Below are 17,227 nucleotides of genomic sequence, written 5' to 3'. Positions count from 1 at the left end.
GGCCTAAAATTCAATTGCCATTTTCATCAATTTATAGTGTGGCTTTTAAAAAGGAAATGGTATATGATAACCATTACAAGATATGTTGGTTTTTAAAATTTTAGTGTGTACACCTGTGCCCTGGGTAGCTATTATAAACAAACCTTTTGAAATATTTTTTATTCAAGAAAAGTATGGAGCATGATTGGAAATAGTGCCTTATGAATTTGATTTTTTATACCTGTTATAGGAAGAGCTTGTCTGATGAGAATGTATCTTGACAAATTGACATGTTTTGATAGGTGCTGAGGTAATTGTACAGATTTCTAAAATTAAACAAATCGCAAACAGATTTCTGTAGAAGGTTAATCCAATATCAAAGTTGTTGTGTTAGTTTAAGCATTGCTAACTATGACAAAGATCTTCTTTTGGCATTTCTGAGCATGTGATGTAAATTAGGTGTTGAGATGGGTCAACTGTATTACATAGTAAGAATTTTGTTTTCTGGATATTAGTGGAAGATATTCCCAAATCTTTAGTATGAGTTGATTAAATAATATATCTATTTGTTCATATTTGCGGTAAACTCTTGAATTGCTTATGGCAAGTCTACCTTTAAAGAGTATGTGTTAACAAAATTGCTCTTGCTATGCAATAAAGCTTCAAAATGCAACATTTTGTTGTTACCAAGGAGCATTCTACAGTAGTGTTGTGTATGATGTAGAGCAAACTTATGGGAATTGTCTCTGCCATATGAAAATTTAAAATTATATTATTGAATAAAAGATGCTATTTTGAAAATAGAATGCACTTAGGTGCATTTTTTAAAAGCATATACATATTGAAATTTGTAAAATATTTTTAAAATACTCTGAAAAGGTATTTTCAGAAAAGGGACTGCAAAAAAATTTTTGGTGAAGTAATAGAATACAGAGTTCTTGTCAGTATAAAAATTGTAGATATTAATCTCTTAAAGTTTATATGCTTTATTACCTGTAATAGAAACGTGATTCTTTGGGATTTGTGATACTTGATATAATATGTAAAATATTTAATAAATTGCTAGATCATTTGAGCTTTCTCGTTGTAGTGCTCGTGGCTTTTGGCAAAAACAAACAAAAAACAATGCTTGATTTTTATTCTGGGAAATTTCTCACTTAATTGTTATAGGCTAGGGCCTAGGCATCAGGATTTTTAAAAAACCTTCCTAGCAGATTCCAATGTGTGGCCTGGGTGAGAACCATTGACTTATGAGTTGTAGTGTTGGGCCTTGTGGTGAAACAGATAATAAATATTTGCTCAAAATAAGAAGCAAAGGATTTTCTCAATTTTTAAAGTTAACTTTTTATTTTTAAATAGTTTTAGATTTATAGAAGAAATACAAAAATAGTTTAGAGAGTTTCCATATGCCTCCCACATTCAGTCTCCCCTGTTATAACATCTTATATTTGTATGATACATTTGTCTAAATAATGAACCAATATTAATACAGATTTGAAACTAAAGTGCCTATTCTTTTCAAATTTATTTAGTTTTTACCTAATGTTCTTTTTGTGTTTTAGGACCCATCAAGATGCAGTATTACATTTAGTCATCATATCTCCTTAGGCTTCTCTTTTTTTAAAAAACAAAAATTGATACATAACAATTATACATATTTACAGGGTAAAGTGTGATGTTTTGATACATGTATACAATGTGTAAAAATCAAATCAGAATATTTAGCATTTCCATCACCTCATGCATTTATCATTTATTTGTGATAAGAACATTCAAAATCTTCTACCATTTTGAAATATACAATATTGCTGACCATAGTCACTGTACTATGCAGTAGAACACCAGAAATTATTCCTCCTAACTGTAATTTTGTATTTATTGACCAATCTCTCCCTACCACTCCCAGCCTCCACAAGCCTCCCCTACCTCTGGAAAACACCATTTCTACTCTCTACTTCCATGAGATCAGCTTCTTTAGTCTTTCTGCACTTGGCTAATTTCACATGGTATATATACGATAAAAACGAATGCAATTTTGTCATTTGTGGCAAGCATATATTTCCCTGGAGGACGTTAAATGATATAAGCCATCCACAGAAAGGGTTCATGATGTCACAGCTTCTCAGAATGTCCTTGTTTTTGATGACCTTGAGAGTTTTGGGTAATAATGGTTAGATATTTTGTAGAATATCCTTCAATTGGGATTTTCTTTCTAATGATGAGACTAAGCTTACTGGTTTTTGAGAAGATCCAGAGATAAATATAAGTCTCATCACATCAAGAGTAAATTATTCTGTCAACATGACTTACCACTGTTGATGTTAACCAGGATCACCTGACTGAGGTAGCATGTCACATTTCTTTACAGTAAAATATTCTTTCTTCCTTTTCATACTGTACTCTTTGGAAGGAAGTCACAGTACACAGCTCACATTTAAGAAGTGGGGGGTTATTCTCAACTTTCTTGAGGATTGAGTATTTAGAATTTTTTCTACACAGGATATTTGTCTACTCTCTCCATTTATTCAGTCATTTGCATCAGTATTGACTCACAGTTATTAGTTTATATTTTGGATTATAGTCCAATACTACTATGTTTATTTATTTATTTTGCTCAAATTGTTCCAGCTTTGGCCATTGGGAACCTTTTGTTTTTGCTCCTTTGTCCCTATGACATATCCCCATCGTTGTGGGGTTTTGTTTTGTTTTTAACACTTCCTTACTCTCTGACACTATAAGATATTCTAGGCTCATATTGTATATTTCCTGTTCCAGTCCTAGAATAAGGAGCCTACTTCCTTTTACTGGAAAACTGTAGGAAATCAAGATTGAATTCCACGGGGACTTTTTTTTACTGTGGGACATTGTTGCTTCTGTGCCCTCTCAGCTTATGAGGCAAGGAGATAAATGTGTGTATACTAACCTGTGTATATACACATTTATAACTACATATGTAGGCACCTATGTGTGTGTGTGTATATATATATGTATGTGTATACATCTGTATCTGTATTAAACTAAACATTAATTTATACTGATGTGTCTGACTCTAATCCATTATTATTCTAGGTGAGTCCCCTTGCTTGTTTATAACCTACAACTCCAGTAGTGAGAAACCTGGCTCCCATCATTCATTTACTAAGTTTTTCACCTCCAGTATACATGTCTAGTGGTTTCAGAATTCTTAACCCGTATAGAAAACATTGAAAACAACATCATCAGTTGCACTGCTTATGTATCATTCCTTTTGTCTTTAGTCTAACAGAATTCACAGTTCACTTACTCCAAAGTTACTTAGGTTAGTACCTTTTCTTCTCACCCCCTTCAGTGAAGTTGTTTCAATACATTTTTAATACAGTTAATTTTTTTTTTTTTTTTTTTTTTTTTGCCACATTTCTACATTTCACCCTGGGATCCCCTGACCTCCTAAATTAGTTTTTTAAATTTTGCATACGTTAGGTTCACTCTTTTTGTTGTTGTTGTCGTTGTAGCTTTTGAGACTGGTCTCTCTTTTTCACCCAAGCTAGAGTTCAGTGGCACAAACATAGCTCACTGTCTTGAACTCCTGGGCTGAAGTGATCCTCCTGCCTCAGCCTCCCAAGTAGGTGGGACTACAGGCAGGCACCACCAGGCCTGGCTAATTTTTTTAATATTTTGTAGAGACAGAGGTCTTACTGTGTGCTCAGGCTGGTCTAGAACTGCTGCTCTCAAGGGATCCTCCTGCCTCAGTAGGTTCACTCTTTATGATGTAAAGTTTTGACAAATGCATGGTATTAGGCATCAAAATGATACATATGATACACTGTAGTGTCAAACAGAACAGTTTCATCACCCTTAAAAAAAATCCATTGTGCTTCACATAATCAACTCTCCCCCAGCCCCCTTTCAACCACTGATCTGTTTACCATTTACAGTTTTGGCTTTTCCAGAATATCATATAATTGGAATCATATATTATGCAGCCTTTTCAGACTGGCTTTTTTCACTTAACAGTATGTTTTTTATAAGAGTCATCCATTTTTTTGTGTGTGTGGCTTAATAACCCATTTTATCACTGAATAGTATTACATTACATAGATACACCACAGTTCATTTATCTGTTAACTTATTGAAGGCCATCTTCAATGGTTACTTACTAGTTTGGGGCAGTTATTAGTAAATAAAGCTGCTGTATACATTCATATGCTGGCTTTTGTGTGGATATAAGTTTTCAGGTACATTGAGTAAGTATCTAGGATCATAGTTGCTGGATCTTACGGTATGTTCAGCTTAGTAAGAAACTGCCAAACTCTTTTCCAAAGTTGTATCATTTTATATTCCTACTAACCAAGGAATGAGAGTTTCTGTTGCTGTGCACCAGCAGTTTGTATGGTCAGGGTTTATGTTTGTTTGTTTTTGCATTTTAACCATTCTAAAAGGTGTTTAGTGGTATCTCGTTTTAATTTGCAATTCCTTAGTGATGAAGATGCTGGGCATCTTTTTATATGCTTATTTGCCATTTATATATCTTTGGCAAAGTGAATGTTCAATAGTTTTCCCCATTTTTAAATTGTGTTGTATGTTTTCTTATTGTGAATTTTTAAGAGTTCTTTGTGTATTTTGGATACGAATCCTTTATAAAGTATGTATTTAACAAATGTTTTCTCCCATTTTTAGTTTGTCTTTTCATTCTTTAACAGTGTCTTTCACAGAGCAGAAATTTCTAGTTTTTAGTTTTTGCCTTTTGTTTTTTTAGAGACAGGGTCTTACTCTGTCACCCAAGCTGAGTGCAGTGGATGATCATAGCTCACTATAGCCTCAAGCTCCTGGTCTCTAGCAATCCTCCTGCCTCAGCCTCCTTCAGTGCTGAGATTACCAGGCATGAGCCGCCACCGTGCCCAGCTAAAGTTTTTAGTTTTACTATGAAAATATCAGCTTTTTTTCATGGTTCATGCTTTTGGTGTCTATAAATTCACTACCAAACTCAAAGTCATGTAGATTATTTCCTGAGTTTTATTCTATAGGCTTTACAGTTTTGCATGTTATATGGGTCTTTGAAGCATTTTGAGTTAATTTTTGAGAAAGCTGTAAGGTCTATGTCTGGGTCCTTTTTTTATTTTTATTTTTCGTATGGATATCCAGCTTGTTCTAACACCATTTAATTAAAAAACTGTTCTTTCTCCAATGAGTTGCTTTTGTGTCCTTTTCAAAAATCTGTTGACTGTATTTGTGTTGGTCTGTTTCTGAGCTCTTTATTCTGTTTCATTGATATATCATTGCTATATGTGTGTATTCTTTTGCCAGTACTATGCTGTTTTGATTATCATAGTGTTGTAGAAGTTTTAAGATTGGACACTGAATCTTCCAATTTTCTTTTTCCTTTCCTTTTCTTTTCGACATGGCATCTTGCTTTGTTAACCAGGTTGGAGTGCAGTGGCAGCAATCACACTCACTGCAGCCTTGACCTCCTGGGCTCAAGTGATTTTCCCACATCAGCCTCCCGAGTAGCTGGTACTGTAGGCGCACACTGCCACATTTGGCTATTTTTTGTATTTTTTGTAGAGACAGTGTCTCACTATGTTGCCCAGGCCAGTCTCAAACTCCTGGGCTCAGGCAATCCACCCACTTCGGCCTTCTAAAGTGCTGGGGTTACAGGTGTGAGCCACTACTCCTGACCAAATTTTGTTTTTCTGATTCAGTATTGCCTTGGCTGTTCTAGGTCTTTTGCATTTCCATAGAAAAGATCATTTTGTCAATGTTTCTAAATTAGCTTCCAGGAATTCTTATTGGGATTGAATGAAATCTGTACATCAAGTTAGGAAGAAACGACATTTTAACAGTATTGAATCTTCAAATTCATGAACATGGGATGTTTCTCAATTTATTTAGATCATCTTTTATTTTTTGCATCAGTGTATACAGATCCTGTACATGTTTTAATATGTTAGACCTAAGTGGGTTTTTTTTCTGTTGAAATTTTTTTCAGTTTCAAATTTCAGTTTTATTGCTGGTATGTAAGAAAGCAATTGACTTTTGTGTATTGCCCTTGTATCCTGTGACCTTGCCATACACACTAATTTTTATTAGTTCTAGGAGTTTTTTTGTAGATTCTGTGAAATTTTCCACACAGACAACGATGTCATCTGCAAATATAGTTTCTTTCTTTCCAGTATTTATAACTTTTTTCTTATGGCACTAACTAGATGTCAGTTTTCTTTTAACTTTAATATGTTTCTGTATCCTCACTATGTTTCCTTGTCTCCCTGGTTCAGAGGTTATATATTTTTCCCATTTATAAATATGGGTATGGAAGAAAAATAAGACATGGTAATTGCCTACAAGAAGATTGCAACCTAATGAGTGAGACAAATAAACTGATAACTGATTATAATGCAATGTAACAAGTACTGTGATAGAGGTACGCATGAAGAACAATAATTGTTTTATTGCTCTTGGTTTTTTCACTTCCCTCGAAAGGCCCCTTCTCTGCTTGTTTCTTTAGTCAGCTACATGAACCCTTTCTTCTGGGCCCTTTCTCCTCATTCAAAAATATAGTTATCCTTTGACCATTTAAAAAATAAGGGAAAAAACAACAAATTATTTACAACTACACTTCTCGATAGCATAGTCAGAGCCTTTGTTTTTTCACTTTGCACTTACACTGTGCCTCTTACACTGTGGCTGAAGTATTCTCCAGCGGTATTCTCTCCAAGGCATATTTCTGTGTAAGATGAGATTACTTTAGCACTTACTTAATTTGAGGTGTCCATAGGTCACTTAAGTCATTTTGTATAGCAGGCAGTTGGATATGCAGGTCTGAATGCCAAGGGAGAAAGAACTCAGGCAAATTAGGAAATCAGTGCTTTCCGCAGTTAGTAGTTAAACCATGAGCATAGATTGGATTGCTCAAAAAGTATTTAAAGAAAAGTGTAGGTTGCTGCTTTTGTCTTGACATCCTAGCCATTGCTTCCTCTGGAAAGAGGAAGCCTTTCATGGGGCTCCTCCAGGCTTCAGTTAGGCAAGTGCTCCTCTGTGTTCACCACGTTATACTGCGTTTAGCTCTGAGAATATTTATCTCACTGTAGTTGTCTATTTTCTAACTCCCCATTAAACTATACATTTCTCAAGGAAAAGACTATACCTTAGCACACTTGCCTGGCACACAGCATTTATTACATAAATATTTAATTGGTAAATATTTATCAAATCAAGAAACACATGTATAAAACTGTTTTAAACAGGTTTTGCCTGACTTTTACTCATCATTAAGGATAGTGCCAGCCACAAAATCATCAATACAGAATGTATTTGCATTTAATAATTAATAAGGTGTACAGTAGCACATGAAGTATTTCTTTAGCAATGCCTAAGTCAAATGTGTGAAAAATACTGGGTTGTGGGGGAGGTTGTTTTTTGTTGCCCTGACATTTTTCTGCCTCAGAATTTCATTTTTAGCAGGAAGTTCAATGATGTAAACTGTATGTTAAAATCAATATTGTTGCTTTAGCATGTTTCAAGTAGTCTTCTTTTGAATTGTATGTTTTGGAAATTAATTTTCTAAAATTATTTTACAAAATTATATCTAGGTTTATGTAGGTGATATTTCTGTTGTTAACATTTAAATGATGAAAATACAATTTATGTATTAAAATTTATGTTTACTACCAACAAACCAAAAAGAACAACAACAAAATTTCTGCTTACTCTTAGAATACTATGATAATGGAAAAGGAATGAGAGAAAGAAAGAATGAAGAAAAGAAAAAAATATTTTTAAAGACCCTTTAGCCCTTAGTTGTATTTGTTCTAGGAACAAAAGATAATACAATCATAAATCTTTTCATATAAAAGCAATTTAGAATGAAGTTTTGATAAATTAATGTGACTATTGATTATTTCCTTTTGTATACTTCTATCAATTTTGTGGAATTACCACCTGTTCATTGAGTTCCTGCTATTATATGCAAGTGGAGATTACTGAATGTGAAAGACATTTGTTGTCCTTGAGGAACATAAACATTGCTTATATAAAGGTATCAACATGACAGTGGTTATAGTATTTTAAATATGTCACTTTTTAAAAATTTATCAAGGAACCATTAGCCTATTTCTGAAAGATATTGAGGTATGTTAGTAAATGTAATAACCTATTTTATAAACCTATTTGTGTAAATCTCCAAACAGTGGAATTTTAGTCTTTTGTCTTTGGTTCCCTCTTGTGGATATTTTATAAACTGCTTGTAAGAACACAACAGTTTTTAAAGGTGTTATTCTTATTTTAAAATATTTGATTTTATAAGCTTCTTTATATTTTGTCAATCCTTTGACATGCTTTGGCTGTGAAAGAAAAAAGAAATGTCACAGTTAAGGTTGCTTTTACTTTTAATTCACTCTATTGTATACTAGTATTGTGCACAGGAGATGTAAGGTAATCTTTTGTTTGGAAACTTCTCCTATAATGCCAAAAACTTGTACAGTCTTGCATCATGGAGCCTCTGAAGTCCTGCCCATATGCCTTTTCACCATTTAGCCTTGTTATACTGATGAATAAGTCTTTTATGACGTTTGGAGATCCTGAAACCTTTGATGTAACTTTAAAACCTGCCTGTGAACGTGCAAAAAGTTAGGATCCATGAAGTTTCTGTTTGCTAAAGACAGGTATGTCAAAGACAGCAGCTGTATAAGCTATTAAGCTGATTTTGTAGTGAAAGAGAAAGACCACCTACTTACAGCAATGAGAAGACAATTCTTTTTACAGATTTTCAGATACTGTAAATCTTAGTTTTTAATGGGTGAATACCGATTTGTTACTTTTTTCAGCCTGTCAGACATTGAAGTGGCACTTAAGGGCAGCTATTTGAAAGAGATTATTTTTTATGTTTTCTCGGTAATTTTTAGCTCAATTGGATCAGAGTTACCAGTTGACCTACCGTGGGCAATTTCACTTGGAACACAGAAACTATAAAGAGATACAACCTTTGTGTATTGATAACAAGGACAATGGGGTAACTGCTATCCTTTACCAGAGTTGGAAGTACAATTTAAAGGTAATGCTCTGTTGGGTCACATCAGTAGTTTCACCTTGCTATAGGATAGAGTGTTTTTAGTTTAGTAGGACTCTTACATGATTCGAGACATACAAGCAAATGTACAGTAGTACCCTTTGATTTTTGCCTTTTCTAACTCACTGATTAAAATCTATTTACCAACCTAGGTTAACATGTTAGCATCAAGTAGTCAACAGTCCCCAAATTCAGTTATGCATGGGGAAAGAAGTGAAAGATTCTTACCCTAGTTTTCCCAGTTTTGTGTTCATGTTCTTGCAGTTGCATTGGACATGCCTTGTTGATTTCTTACTTGATGGGAAAATGAATAATAGATTTCATTTCCTTGATCATGTGGTCAAGTGACAAAGTATAGTAAGTCACTTTTTGATTACAAATAACTGGCGTTATCTATTTTATTCAAATTAAAATCTCTCAACTTTCTCTTTAGATTCAGTTTGATCTCTTTAGGTTCTGAATATTGGAGTTATTGTTGATCCATTATATTTGACTGCCTAGAAACTTTCTAGAAAATGTTAATTCCTCTTTAGCGATTTCTTTCAGATTCAACTTGTCATTTGTTACTATATGACTCTATTTAGTACAGGCTCTAATTAATTATCCTCAAATCTGGATTCTAGTAATAACTTTCTGATTCTAGTCTTTCTCCGGTCTTTCCTTCTCCAAATCATCTTTTAGTTCCCATGGTTCCTATCACTCCTTTGCCAAGCAACTTATGCTGGGCTCCCAGTGTTCAAAGCATCCATAAGCTGTAGGACATCCCCTAATTCAATCAAACTTACTCATTGCTTTCCATTCTAGCCGGAATATTTCTACTTTTGTGTTCGATTTTTTTTGTAGTTTAGAATGATACTGTCTATTCTTCCCTAATTTTACCCCAAGATCCAGCTTTCTAAGGGGACTAAATTAATTCTAAGGAGCAAGGGCATCTTAATTCTGTTGTTTGTTCTTTCTACCCATTCTCAGTGACTTGTTTACTCATGTGTTTATCTTTGGAATAGTGAGTTCATGTTTGGCTAGATTTTATCTCTGAGAACGGTGTGAGTTGAGGGTTCAGTATGCATCCCTGTAACATGGATTTGTATTTGTTTCTATCAGGCACCTGGGGTGCTACCTTACTGGGGCTATATTTGGTTAACTTCTCAGTACGAGGTTCCCCCAGAGCATGTGAGTGATGTAAAATTGAAGGCCTAAACCATTTTTATAAATTCTAAAGGGAGTTTTCCCAATCCCTGTCCCCTACCTTACCTAGCTCAGGTGAGACTTGTCATCTCCTTTGCCACTGGGTAAATTGTTTCTTGTCTACCTTTTTCCTGAGGATGTAGTCTTTCAAAATTCCCAATTTTAAGTGAAGGTTTCATTTCTACTTTGGAAAGAAACCAAAGACTTCCCTTTTCCCCTTTATCTATTAAAATAGAAACCTTATTTAACCAGTAATCCCCCACCCCCATCATCGCATGCCTCTAAAGAAGCCCTCAAGTTAGATTTGACTTATTACCATAGCTCTGTTTTGAGCCCTAACTGTCTTGAAAACTCAGCTATGTATTTGTAGTATGTTTGTTACATTTATTATTCACTGTTTAATTAGCACCTTTAAGAGGTTTTAAAAATATTTAGACCACTATAATGCAACTTTTTGTATAATTGTTTCAAGTATATATTTTACACATTTTTTTCTGACGAATATTTTTTTCATGCTATAGCAGAATGCATATTCATTAGAATTTTCCAACTGAATGAAAGTAATTAAGATCACTGCTCTTATACTGATATTATACTGTTAGGTGATTGCATGTACAGTAAAGAAGTGTTTAATGTCATTTTAAGAAGCAAAATAAAATTAGAATATTTTCCATTTAGGACACCTGTTTAAGGAGTAGTCTAACTATCTCATCAAATAGGTATCCTAACTGAGAAAAATTCTATTTTTATATTCTAAACATTTTTAGAATATAGAAACAATTTTGTATTCTAAAGTATTTGTCTTTGGGACACTAATGACAAATTAGTCTCACAAATGACAAATACTTTTTATCCTTAATTCAGTCAATTACTGAGTATTTAGAAAATGCTTTAAGGTAGCAGTTATTACATGTATCTACTAGTAGATAATGCAAAATCTCTGATTATTTCTCAGACTATTTTAGCATAAGCCTGTCTTAGCAGTGGAGTAGGATTTCCTAATAATGTTTTCAAATATTTGTATTCCATGTGGATTTTATGATTCATAAACTGGATTATCATCAGTACTCTGTTTTGCATTCCTGGCACATGATGGCCACTGATTGAAAGTGCTGTTGTATTCCTTACTGGAATTGGCTGCTTTCTACAGTAGGGAAGCATCTGTTCTGCAGACCTTTTTCTATAAAGTATCAACATGTTTTCCCTTCTGCTTTTCTTTTGTGAGGAATAACAGTATATGTAAGTGGAATATAATTTTGAAAAAACATAAATGTTTCATTATAAAAATATAAAAAGTATCAAATGAAATTATAATACTAATCTAAAATATCAAGAATAAGTTAAGAATTTTAAAAAGTAAAAGCTGTGGCTTAAAAGTTTTCAACACCATCACCAAATTATAAGTGAGTTTTCTAATTTTGTTTAACTAGTTATTCCATCTGTACTTTATTAATTTCTATTTGTGTGTCACCCTCTCATTAGTGAATTGAGTGTTCATGCTATTTTTATTGCTATTTTTTACTGTCAATTTGTAAATTAGATTAGCATTCTTTAGCAAATTGACTACGTAAGTAAAAATAATATGCAGTAAGATCAATCCCTTCCAAACTTAATTCAGTGTTTTTACAATTTTATCTAAGCCAATTGTGTGAATCCAGAGGTTCAGGCCTTATTGTCCCTTTGTAGATTCAACTCTAATGTAGAATATAGGGAGGCTAAAGACTATTTTATACCAATCAGATGTTAGGTTTCTTGTTAAGTTTAATGGTCACAGCTTTGAATCTCACAAGGATAAGAGACAAATGACTCACACATGTAAAAACAGACTTAGTGTTTTGGGAATAAACTGGTTGCAACTGTGATAAAATAAGATATTCAACCAGCAGATTTGAAAAAGGAACTGATGTAAAATCATCTTCATCTCTTTACTTCGGAAAATGAAACATGCTCTTGCAAACCTGTAGTGTAAGTTAAATGGGGCTTGAGAAATGCTTAGATAGTTTAAAAGCCTTAAATAATTAGAAGGTAGGTCTTAGGCTTTAGAATTAGACCTTGCTAGAATTCTTGCTTCTCCACTTATTTGTTGTATGACCTTGGACAAATTATGAAACCTATTTGAGCCTCAGGTTCCTTTGCCTAAGAGGATTAATAGCACCTCTCAGGGTTAATAAGATAATTTTTTTTTTCCTTTTGAGACGGAGTCTCACGCTGTCTCCCAGGCTGGAGTGCAGTGGCGCAATCTTGGTTCACTGCAACCACCACCTCCCGGGTTCAAGTGATTCTCCTGCCTCAGCCTCCCAAGTAGCTGGTATTACAGGCACGTGCCACAATGGCCAGCTAATTTTTTGTATTTTTAGTAGAGATGGGGTTTCACTATATTGGCCAGGCTGGTTTTGAAATCCTGACATCAGGTGATCCACCCACCTTGGCCTCCCAAAGTGTTGAGATTAAAGACGTGAGCCACTGTGCCCAGCCAAAAGAGAATTAAAGAGACCTTAGCATAGTGCTTCCAACTCAATGATAAGTATTTTTTCATTATTAAATGAATGATCAACTGAATAATTCTAGTTATTAGCCTTATTTCCTGTTCCAAAGTATAATATCTTCAATAGCCGTTCTATGTTTTATAATAATAACGTTATGTTACTATAACCTCATAACATTGTCCTTCGTTCTGTGTTTTGGCATTACCTCATAATGAGGGATTTAACATTCATTCAACAAATTACATAAAAAGAACAATACTTTTTACCAGACATCAGGAATACAACTGTAAACAAGATCGGGTTACTGCCTTTATAGATTTGAGAGTCTAATGGGGGATTTAGACAAGGCAAGTGGATAGACAATTACAGTACTGTAAAATCAGCATAAGCACAGAGAATACAGAGGGAATACAGAGGCATGACACGTAATTCAATCTTGGGGTGTCTGAGCTGAGAAGGAATGTGTCTGAGTTTAGTTCTAATGTAAACAGTTGTAAAACACTCCACCCAAATATATCTACCTGTGTTAAATATATAGTCTACTCATCCTTTAAGAGCTAACTCAAGTTCAGCCTCCTCTGTAGGGCCTTCTTCACTTTCTAAAGGCAGAGTTAGAGGCTCTACTCTTGGTATTCCCATTTTACTGTCAACACTTTTCTTATAGCACTTAATAGATTGTCCTGTAACTTATTGTTCACATGGTAATAGATTTCTCCTAGATCACAAACTCCCTGAAACTGAAATTTCAGGAATGAAACTATCTTATTCATCTTTTGTATCTCCAATGTCTTGTCTACTACTTGATGTGCAATAAATGCTTGTTGGATGATTAATAAGTGAAAATATAAATTGATTTATTCATTAAATAAATATTTATTAAGTACCTACTGTATGCTAGGTGTTTTAATAATGAGGATTCAGAAGTTAAAACAGTCTCTTACCTTCTTCAGACTTACATTCTAGTGGTCATGAAGGCCAGGTATAGACTGTGAAGAATACAGAAGAATAGAAAATGATGGCGGCTTTAGTTTAGATTGGTGGTCAGAAAAAGCTTCACTGAGGAGGTCACAGCTAAATAGAGACCTGAGTTAAATAAATTATCAATCTGGTTTATGGATGAGCATTCCAGTCTGATAGATCAGCCAATTTAAAGACTTAAAAGGAAGAACATGCTTAGAATGCTCAAGAAACAGCAAAGGAGGTCAGCCTGGTTAGAGCTTGGTGAGCAAGCAGGAATGTGATAGGAGATGGGATTGGCAGATATTACTAGATGGGATAGGCCAGATCACATTTGGACATGATAAAGGTTTTGGATCTTATTCTAAGTGTGATACGAGGCCAAATGCAGAGTCCTTAGCAGGAGAGTAACATGATGTCATTTGTCTTCTGGAGAGATCAATCTGCCTATGTGAGTGAGACTAACGGGGCAAAAATGGAAACAATAAGAACAGTCAGTAGGCTATTTTCATGCTCCAAGTGGGAGAAGATGGTGGCTTGGACTAGAATGTACTGCATAATTTGTATGGGACTCTTTGGGAATAGAAGGTGGTGATATAAGCTTTTAAAATTGTAAGCTTGCACCTCAAACTTAAGCATTCAAGTAGATCAAAATTTAAACGTAATTTAGGTACATGTATGTAGTAGAATAATGGGCTAAGAAATAAAAGAACTTGTTTCTTAGTCCCAGATCTACTTTTAAGTAGGTGTGTGACCTTAGGGAAGTCTCTTTATTTTCTATGGACCTCAGTGTTTTCAGATATAAAATGATGGTTTGAATTAGTTTCTCTCTAACTGTAAAGGTCCCTGATTTTGTAATTCCATGAAGAAGTCAATATGTATTGAACGTGTCAACCTAAATAACAAGGACTCTCTAAAAGAAAGTAACATTTATTTTAGAATAGGGCATTGCAGTGCTAGTATAGGTGCTATAGTAAATGATGTGTATATTCGGGGGGTAAAGGAAGACGAAGGTTTTTAAAGGAAAATTGGGGAGAATTGCCTAATTGTTTTGAAATCCTTATCCTTGTGCGCCAGTCTGTGGTTGGATAGGCAGTTGCTGGGTAGATGTCCTCGCAGTATTTTACATGTAAGATTGCAATGGCCGTTGTGCAAAGTGGTGGTTTTGGCAGAGTCTTTTGTGATAGCTTTTGCTATCAGGCATTTATGCATGGCTTTCCCTTGCTCCATTTGTCAGGGTTGGTTTTTGTTTGTTTTTTTTGTTGTTTTAAACAGAAATGTTTTCATTTTGATTCTGACAACTTTCACAAATCCTTACTGTGTTTTGAATACTAAATGAAGCACTTTAGTGGATTCAGAGGCACTCAAAGACATTCTTGTCCATAGGGTACTTACATTTATAAAAGATTTTGCAAAACGATTGCTTGCAATATGAGATCATAAATTGAATACAAAAGTGTATAATGCAGGTTGTAAATTCTGTGGAAGTTTAGAAAAGAGAATAATTAACAAAGACTGAACTAGCCATGGAAGTGGTAGATACTTGATCTGAAACTAGGTAGGATTTAGTTAAATGGATAGAGGGGAAGGGCGTTCTGGATAGAGAATAAGACATGTACACAAAGGAAGTCTTTAATGAGCATAGCATCATAAGAAGTTATGGCAAGAAGAGATTCAGTTAAAGTCCAGCCTGCCTGTATTGGAGGTTATATGAACAATGGGAAAATAAGATTGGGCCATAGAAGACACTGAAATCTAGGCAGAAATGTTTAGCTTTAATGAAGGCAGGAACTGGGAGCCATTGTAGATTCTTCCGTAGAATAATAGAAATAGTATTCAAGAAAGGTTAGTATAATGCCATGTCCTTTGAGAAAGGTGTGATACTACCTTGTTCCGGGTAGCATGCAGGCATTTTGCTTACCTTTTTATTTAATCATCAATCTTTGGGGACAAGGATCCTATGCCTCATAAGTGATTTGAGCCAGGATTTGAACCAATGTCTGCCTGACTCTAGAAAGTTAGATGGGAGAGTCCTCAGTCAGGAAGCATTAGCTGCAGTAAACCACCTATGAGGTAGTGAGGATTATACCCAGTAGCAGTGGAAATGGAAAAAGAAGACATGGAGCTAAGAGAGAATTTTTAAAAGAACTACATATATAGGGAATGAAAGAGAAAATAAATGTAAGAAGATGTTGAAGTTTTATGTAGCAAGCGAAGATTACCATGCTTTGTGGTGATTGTTGGGGATGGAGACAGATAGGAGGGACTAGAGAGACAAATAATATCTGATTTGGGACTGTCAAATTTTAGATGTCATTAAGCATTTACATAATAAGTAAAGACATAGGAAGATTTCAGGATTTGAGACTCCTCGATGTATTAGATTGTTGAAGGCTTGAGAATGAAGAGGTCTTCTAAAAGAGAAAGGATCATGAAAGAAGTGCAAACGACTTTGAGACATAATGCCCAAGCTTATCATGTAGGTTTAGGAAGAGGAAAGGTATCAAACAGCTGTCCAACTATTGTTATATTATACAACCCAAATTGCTGAGACTCAACATTGATGTTCTCAGATTTGCATTGTCAACTCTGCCAGAACTAGATTTTACTTATATGTTTCTACTAAAAATGGAATAAATATAAATGAATTTCAGTACATAATCAAGTTTTTCTAAATAGCCGATTCTTTGGTCCTTTCTTTCTTTTTGAAATGGGGTCTTGCTCTGTCACCCAGGCTGGAGGGCAGTGGCACCATCATAGCTCACTGCAGCCTCAAACTCTTGAGCTCAGGCAATCCTCCAGCCTCAGCCCATCAAGTAGCTAGGACTACAGGCACACCACCATGTTCAGCTAATTTTTAAATTTTTTATGGAGACAGGGTCTTGCTGTATTGCCTTAGGCTGGTCTCAAACTCCTGGCCTTCTGCCATTATCAGTTGGTCTTTCAGACAGGATTTGTTAGTTTATTTTTATGACCTTATTCCAGTATATCTTTGGTGAATGTTTTAAAGAGCACTTTTAATTTGTACTTATATTACTGACTCAATTCTTCTGTGAAACATTCAAAAGCTGGGATTTGACAACAAAAGAAAAAAAAGCATAGGCAACAAAAGAAAAAAAACTGATAAATCAGACTTCATCAAAACTAAAAACTTACATCAAAAGATGCTATAAATGAAGTAAAAAGCACACAAAATGGGAGAAAATATTTGCAAATTATATCTCTGGTAAGGAATTAATATCCAGAATTTGTAATAACAACAGAAAAACCAAACAACCCATTTTAAAATGGGTAAATGGATATTTCTCCAAAGAAGATATACAAATGGCTGATAAGCATGTGAAAAGATTGCTCAACATCACTAGTCATTAGGGAAATGCAAATCAAACTACAATGTGATAACACTTCATGTTCATTAGGATGGCTATTACTTTTTAGAAAAGCAAGTGTTGTCAAGGACATAGAGAAGTTGGAATCCTGTGCATTGCTGGTGGGAATGTAAAATGGTATAGCCACTGTGGAAAACAGTTTGGGCACTCAAAAAATTAAATATGAAGTTACCATGTGATCCAGCAATTGT

At 34.5% G+C, this 17,227-nt stretch overlaps 1 protein-coding gene across 1 annotated transcript in view; it reads left to right on the top strand.

Moving 5' to 3' along the window:
* LOC111520894 (serine/threonine-protein kinase 3) overlaps nt 1-17,227 on the top strand; it is a 334,853-nt gene that overhangs the window by 216,523 nt on the left and 101,103 nt on the right. The window lies entirely within an intron of this gene.

This window comes from Piliocolobus tephrosceles, chromosome 7, assembly GCF_002776525.5.
Source record: "Piliocolobus tephrosceles isolate RC106 chromosome 7, ASM277652v3, whole genome shotgun sequence".
Lineage (NCBI taxonomy): Eukaryota > Metazoa > Chordata > Mammalia > Primates > Cercopithecidae > Piliocolobus > Piliocolobus tephrosceles.
Note: the sequence above shows the minus strand (reverse complement) of the source record. Positions and strands in the feature narration are given on the sequence as shown.